This window comes from Maylandia zebra, linkage group LG3, assembly GCF_041146795.1.
Source record: "Maylandia zebra isolate NMK-2024a linkage group LG3, Mzebra_GT3a, whole genome shotgun sequence".
In the NCBI taxonomy this organism is placed as follows: domain Eukaryota; kingdom Metazoa; phylum Chordata; class Actinopteri; order Cichliformes; family Cichlidae; genus Maylandia; species Maylandia zebra.
In genome coordinates, this window is record NC_135169.1 from 13,427,037 (window position 1) to 13,433,227 (window position 6,191).

A 6,191-nucleotide genomic window follows, 5' to 3' on the forward strand; every position below is an offset into this window, starting at 1 on the left:
AGAAAGTCCTGCACTCACTTTTCCCATGGATCGGGAATGGAAAAACCATGCTAAGAATCGAGACTCTTGACTACCGATTTGGACTTTTCCTGAACAGCTCAATATGGATAAACAAGGCTCAGAATGAGGAAATCGACGCGATCAGAATAGTGGTCATGCAACACAGAGTCGCCCTGGACATGATTCTCGCTGAGAGAGGGGGCCTCTGTGTCTTATTCAACACCACTTGCTGCACCTATATTCCAGATAACGTGCATTCTTTGACCATGACCACCGCCCTGGAGAAGTTACGACAACTTAGTAATGCACAGCAACAAGACTATGTCATGAACACAGAGAACTGGCTGACCTGGCTGCTGAGCGGCAGCTGGAGGACCCTCATGATCAAAGGACTTGTCTTGATAGGAGTTCTTCTTTTATTGCTTTGCATGTTCTCTACATGCATTCTACCCTGTATCAGATCGATGATTGACAAAATGGTACAGGCCACAGTAATCACCTATGTTGGACTGCCACAAGAAGATGAACCGGACGAAGAAGATTTAGTATAGGAATACACACACTCACACATACTGAATGATGCTACAATTGAAAGTGTTGAAAGCAAGTGATTGTTGGCTGATAATAAAGTATGATTAAGTGGTGTGTGTGTGTGTCACATACTCTGTGACACACACACACACAGCTTGCATGCAGACAGACATCAGGACCTGCGTAACAGGAAATGTGATTATATTTGCATATTGACGATGTAACCTATAAAAATAAACAAATACTTCAGTTCGGTGTGATTTGCTCTGAGTTTTTCACCCGTGCAGCACGTTAACCTACACAAGTGTCTCATTGTTGTTTATTCACCTGACTGTTTGTTAACTGTAAATTTCTGACACTCATCCACACGTAAACGGAAAAAAAGGAGTTTTAAAAAAATCTCAGTTTTCGGTGATTCGAAATGCTGTTTATGTGTGAACGAAACAGCTGCGTTTTCAAAAATACCCATGTAGTTGTGGACGTAGCGTAATAGTTTACTTTCTTACTGCCTGTAATTTATTGCAAGTTACTTGTATTTGCTTAGTTGTTTACTAAATGTTTGAGGTGTGAAAGAAACCGCAATGGAGCAAAATATGGGCGTGTGTGGTTGGAGGATGTGTTTGTGCGTGTGCGTGCGTGTTGTAAAACAAAGGCAGCAAAAAAAAGTTTGGGAACCACTGTAATAGAGGAACCAGCTGACATGGTTTGAGCACCTGAATAGGAGATCTCCTGCACATCTAGACTTTGATGGACTAGGTCAGGGGTTTTGGGCATGTCCAGCTGTGAGGAGACCTGGGACAGAAACAGGACTGGACTGGGAATGCCTTGCTGGAAAGGCTGGAGATAGTTTCCTAAATGAGGCCATTCTCTCCACTTTTGCTCATCTCAGAAAGGACAAGAAAATGGATGAATTTGCAGATTTAAAGAACTGCACTGAACACAGGTATAAATGCTTTTTGACTGGAAAACTACAAGGCCTCTTACAGTCTGGTTGGTTTTAACATTTTCAGTATTTAACTAAGTTGAATATAATACTTTTTCCTGTGCTTGAACATAGTTTGTGTTTGGAGTAAAAACGGGCTTTTTTGTACATTTTCTACCGTCTCTGCCTCTAAGACTGTTGTGGAGCGGTGTCTGTTTGAAGAGAACCATGGTCGGCCATCTTGGACCAAATTGAGGAGGGAGGCCTGGATCTCCACAGCTGTATATGGACTGGGTCGACCCATACAGGTATACACAAACATACAAATGTTTCAGTCCTAGGGAAAATTGGCCACCAAAACCCAAACTCAACCTACTATCACTTAAAGTATAAAGAACACACCAGCTTCTCTTAGTGTATTTCTGATAGAGATTGACAGACCACGTGACCTTCGTGCATTGCTTTGTGGGTACCCGTGGCAACAAAATCAAAACACTGCATCAAGCGCTAGTATTTCCAGCACCGGTAATCATTAATTCTGTGGTTTTAATCCCTACTTGCATTTTATTTACCCCAAAAACAGTTATGTACAAAACGACGGACAACACGGCAGGTCCGTACAAAGACAGACTTGACGAAAAGGCAAAAAAAAAGGACAAGGAAAAAATCAAAGGATTGAAAGGGTCAGACCCATACGAGCATACAGAGTGGAGTAAGGACGTTAGCGTGCTGCCCAACTTTCATCACGGACATATTTATTATTGTATGGTCCTAAGTGTGAGTGTATGCACTTCATGTTTATTAACTTCAGATCCCTGCAACAAGCCCAGGTCCAGTTTACTTTTGGTGATTTGGACTATTCCATTTCACAGCTGTTGTTAAATTTTTTTCCCTTTTTCTTCTGTACAGGCCAACAAAATCTGTTTGTAGTTTCAGGTTGTAGTATTACACAACATTTTCAGATCTAATAGAAAAAAAATAAGCGTTTCATAATTCATTCAATTTATTGTCTTTCTTTATAACTGGCATGACTAGTTAGCGAGTTGTTGCTGGGGAAATTCGTTGCAAAGAGGGTGCTGCACCAAAATTCTGTCTGCGATTGGTTTGGTCTCTTATCAGATTGTCCATTGTCGCCCATAGTTTGCATGGAAGATGCTGACTTGTCTGCAAACACTCAGAAAATTGTGAAGTAATACCTCCTGGCTCTCAAGCCAAGCCAAGATACCAAAACCAACTATGTGACACTTCGTCAGTATCTATATACAGCTAACGTATGGTCAGTGTTGGGGAGTAACGGAATACATGTACCGCCGTTACGTATTTAGAATACAAAATATGAGTAACTGTATTCCGTTACAGTTACCGTTTAAAAAGGTGGTATTCAGAATACAGTTACTTTGTTGAAATAAATGGATTACACTGCGGTACTTTCCTGTTTCATTTTGTCGCGGGTCAGGACTGTTTGGGTTTTGTTTGACAGCTACGTTCTTTTGTTCCAGGCGGCAGCGTTACGGTTGCCATGGTTACAGGGCGATGCTCTCTCTCTCTTTCTGCGACTGTGTGTTTCCTGGGTGAGAGAGCGCCTTTTCGTTGTTGTTGTTGTGCTAAGCTAACAGGCAGAATGCTACAAGCATAGCTCTAAAGAATGTAGCATCATGGGCAGTGTAGTCCGTGTTGCAGGGAGAATGGACTGCCATACACGTTATGTGTCTGTGAGCGCGAGGAGGGAGAAAAAGGCGAGTGGAAAGGTACGAGTTGTCGTCGAGGAAAAACGGGAGCTGGAAGCATGTAAATATAATAATAACCACTGCAGCCAAGAAGAGTGCCTGACGAGCCCAGTTGTAAGTAAGCTATTAAGACTCGACTGTACACCGTGTTCGTGTTTTCCTCCGAAAACAATAAGTTCCGTTGGAGCAGCCTTTCAACGCCTCTCTCTGTCTCTCGCAAGAAAAGTTGACCCACACAACAAAGTAAAGCTATTTTTCGGCTACGAGCCGACAGGGACCCCGCCGTATTAGTCAGAGGTCCCTTTACTACAGTTCGGAGTCGCGGACCTTCAGTAATAGTAATAAATCACACAGCAATAGTACATTCACGTTGTTGTAAAAAGCACGATAATATATTAAGTAATCCAAAGTATTCAGAATACGTTACTCTCATTGAGTAACGTAACGGAATACGTTACAGAATACATTTTGGGGCATGTATTCTGTATTCTGTAACGGAATACATTTTAAAAGTAACCTTCCCAACACTGCGTATGGTGCGGGTATTTATCTTTGACTAATTCTTTGTCTTTCTCCGCCAGGAATTCGGTCTCGCCAGGTTTAAAAGTAACCAAGCTAAAGCCATGAGAGGGCTGGAGTACTCTCTCTCCAAGCTACAGAGTAAGTCACAAATACATGCACACACACATTTGTATTTCACCTCTGAGGGCTTCACCAAAACCTGAAGCTTAATTACCACAAGCTATGTGTTTTTGTACAAAAGTCCTGAAACTGTAAAAAGAAATCCAGTTAAAACCAAGAAAACAAACGTCAGCCTATCACAAAACCGCTGTTTTTTTCTTTCTTAAAAAGGGAAATCATCATTTAAAAACTATGGTTTTTATTTTCTCTGATCATCTTTGTCTAATTTAACTTTTAGAGCATTTCATTAAACGTTGGTCTCAATCTAGTATCAGATTGAGATCAACATTTACTGTATTGCACACCTTTGGTGGTGGCTTAGAGTGATGTCAAATTTTTCATTGATTTTTAGATTTGGTCACAGGATTCACAATTTTTTTTATTTATTAAAATATGAATAACAAATGTCATATGAGTTTTCTCTTTTGACTTTTTTATGTAGATGTAGTTTAGATCAGCCTGATTTTCGGTCATTAGAACTTAAACCTTAGATTGCATATAAAAGACGACGGTACACTCCGGGTGTGAGAACTGTGCATTTTCTTTTCTTGTTTTAAACCTTAAACCTATTTTCAGCTCCATTATGCTCATATTCAGTTTATTTTTCACTTCAGGGCTCAGATCAGTGTGACAGTTCCTCATTTTCTACTTTTATTTATCCACAGCTAGTGACCAGGGAGAGTCATCAGAGAAGCAAAAGCCCCTCCCACCACAAGCCACGCCGACCCCCAACCAGAAACCCAAACAGTTTGTCTGAACCTCAGTAGGAACAACAAGAGTGACGGAAGTGATGTTGTAGGTGACATCAGACGCCGGAGATTTTGGCGGAGAAAAAGCAAATGGTAGCATAGAGTTTAACAAAGGTTTTCCAAGCTTCAGTATTACCAAATATACTAATCAATTGTCATATAACTAACAACATCTGCTTTATCATCTCTAACACCCTGGAGGACAACGGGGAGAGTTTAGACGCTCTCCAAGATTACATCGACCGCTGTTTTCAAGATTTAGTAATGCATAAGGCCCAGAGTGCATCTTCCCCGGCCAAAATCGAGACGCCGTCATCGAAGAGAAGTCGCCAGGCAGACTCCCCCGGTACAACATCGCCTGCCGGCAAAGACATCGCAGAAATCCTGGAGTCAATCGACAAGCGATTGTCCAGTTTCGATGCAAGGCTGTCCCTGGTGGAGATTTTACACCGGGAATTTAAATCTCTGAGAGAATCCCTGGAATTCAGCTAGCAGCAGGTGGAAACGCTTGCCGCTGAAAATGCCACGCTACGGGAGTCGGTTAAATCTCTCACCGATAACGTGACCCAGCTAAACATTGAAAATAAAAAAATAAAAGAGTCCGTTATCGATCTACAAGCCCGTAGCATGAGAGATAATCTTGTGTTTTCTGGTATTCCAGAAACTGCCGGAGAGGACGCAGAGGCAACGGTGAAAAACTTCATTAAAATCCACCTGAAGCTGCCAGAGGACACCGTAAAGAACATCGACTTCGATAGAGTACATCGCTTGGGGGGCGCGCGGTCGCGGACCGGGAGACCACGGCCTATTGTGGCCAAATTCAGTCAATTCAAACAGAAGGAACAGGTGAAGAGTCGCGGCAGAGAGCTGAAAGGAACGGACTTCAGCGTGAACGACCAGTTCCCCAAAGAGATCCTGGAACGACGCAAGGTCCTGTTCCCAGTTCGACGTAGCTTCATCCAGAAAGGCTCCCGTGCTGTCATCGCCGTGGACCGGCTCTACGTGGACGGACAGCTTTACCGCGACCTCGGCACCACACCGTGGTTATATTAACTGCACTCCAGATAAGAACCCGCTACACTCTTTTCTTATTCATTCACACTCTATCCTTTAACATGAGTTTAAGCTAGTAATATCAATATGATGTCATAGCAGATATAACACCGTCACCCTCCGTCATTGCTTTAATTGGAATGTTTCCGTTTCGTTTCTTTTTTTTTGTTGTCGCTCACAGTTCATGTGGTTTCTTTCTTTCTCTTGTCTTTCACTGCTGTGGTCACCTACTTCCCCACTCACCTACAAACAACACCCTCTATTTCTCCATATTTTCACAACACGATCACGCAAACACATCAGCTCAACGGCAGCACATTCACAACAGCCTCACAGCACGCACAGACTTGCAGGACACATAAGCAAGCCACGCTTGTTCATATTAGTGAATATTCACACACATAGTCAGAATTATGGAGTCTCTGACCACACTTCTTTTTCTCTTTCTATTTACAAACAAGGGATGTTTCCATATTCTCTCCACCTGTCTAAACGAAACACCCAGCATACATCATTAGACATACACGC

At 42.4% G+C, this 6,191-nt stretch overlaps 1 long non-coding RNA gene across 1 annotated transcript; it reads left to right on the forward strand.

Moving 5' to 3' along the window:
* The first annotated feature begins 1,517 nt into the window (after positions 1–1,517).
* Positions 1,518–4,629, forward strand: LOC143416973 (uncharacterized). The gene is made up of 3 exons (XR_013097216.1): positions 1,518–1,761; positions 3,762–3,840; positions 4,527–4,629. It is a non-coding gene; the product is annotated as an uncharacterized LOC143416973 (long non-coding RNA).
* Positions 4,630–6,191: the final 1,562 nt, after the last annotated feature.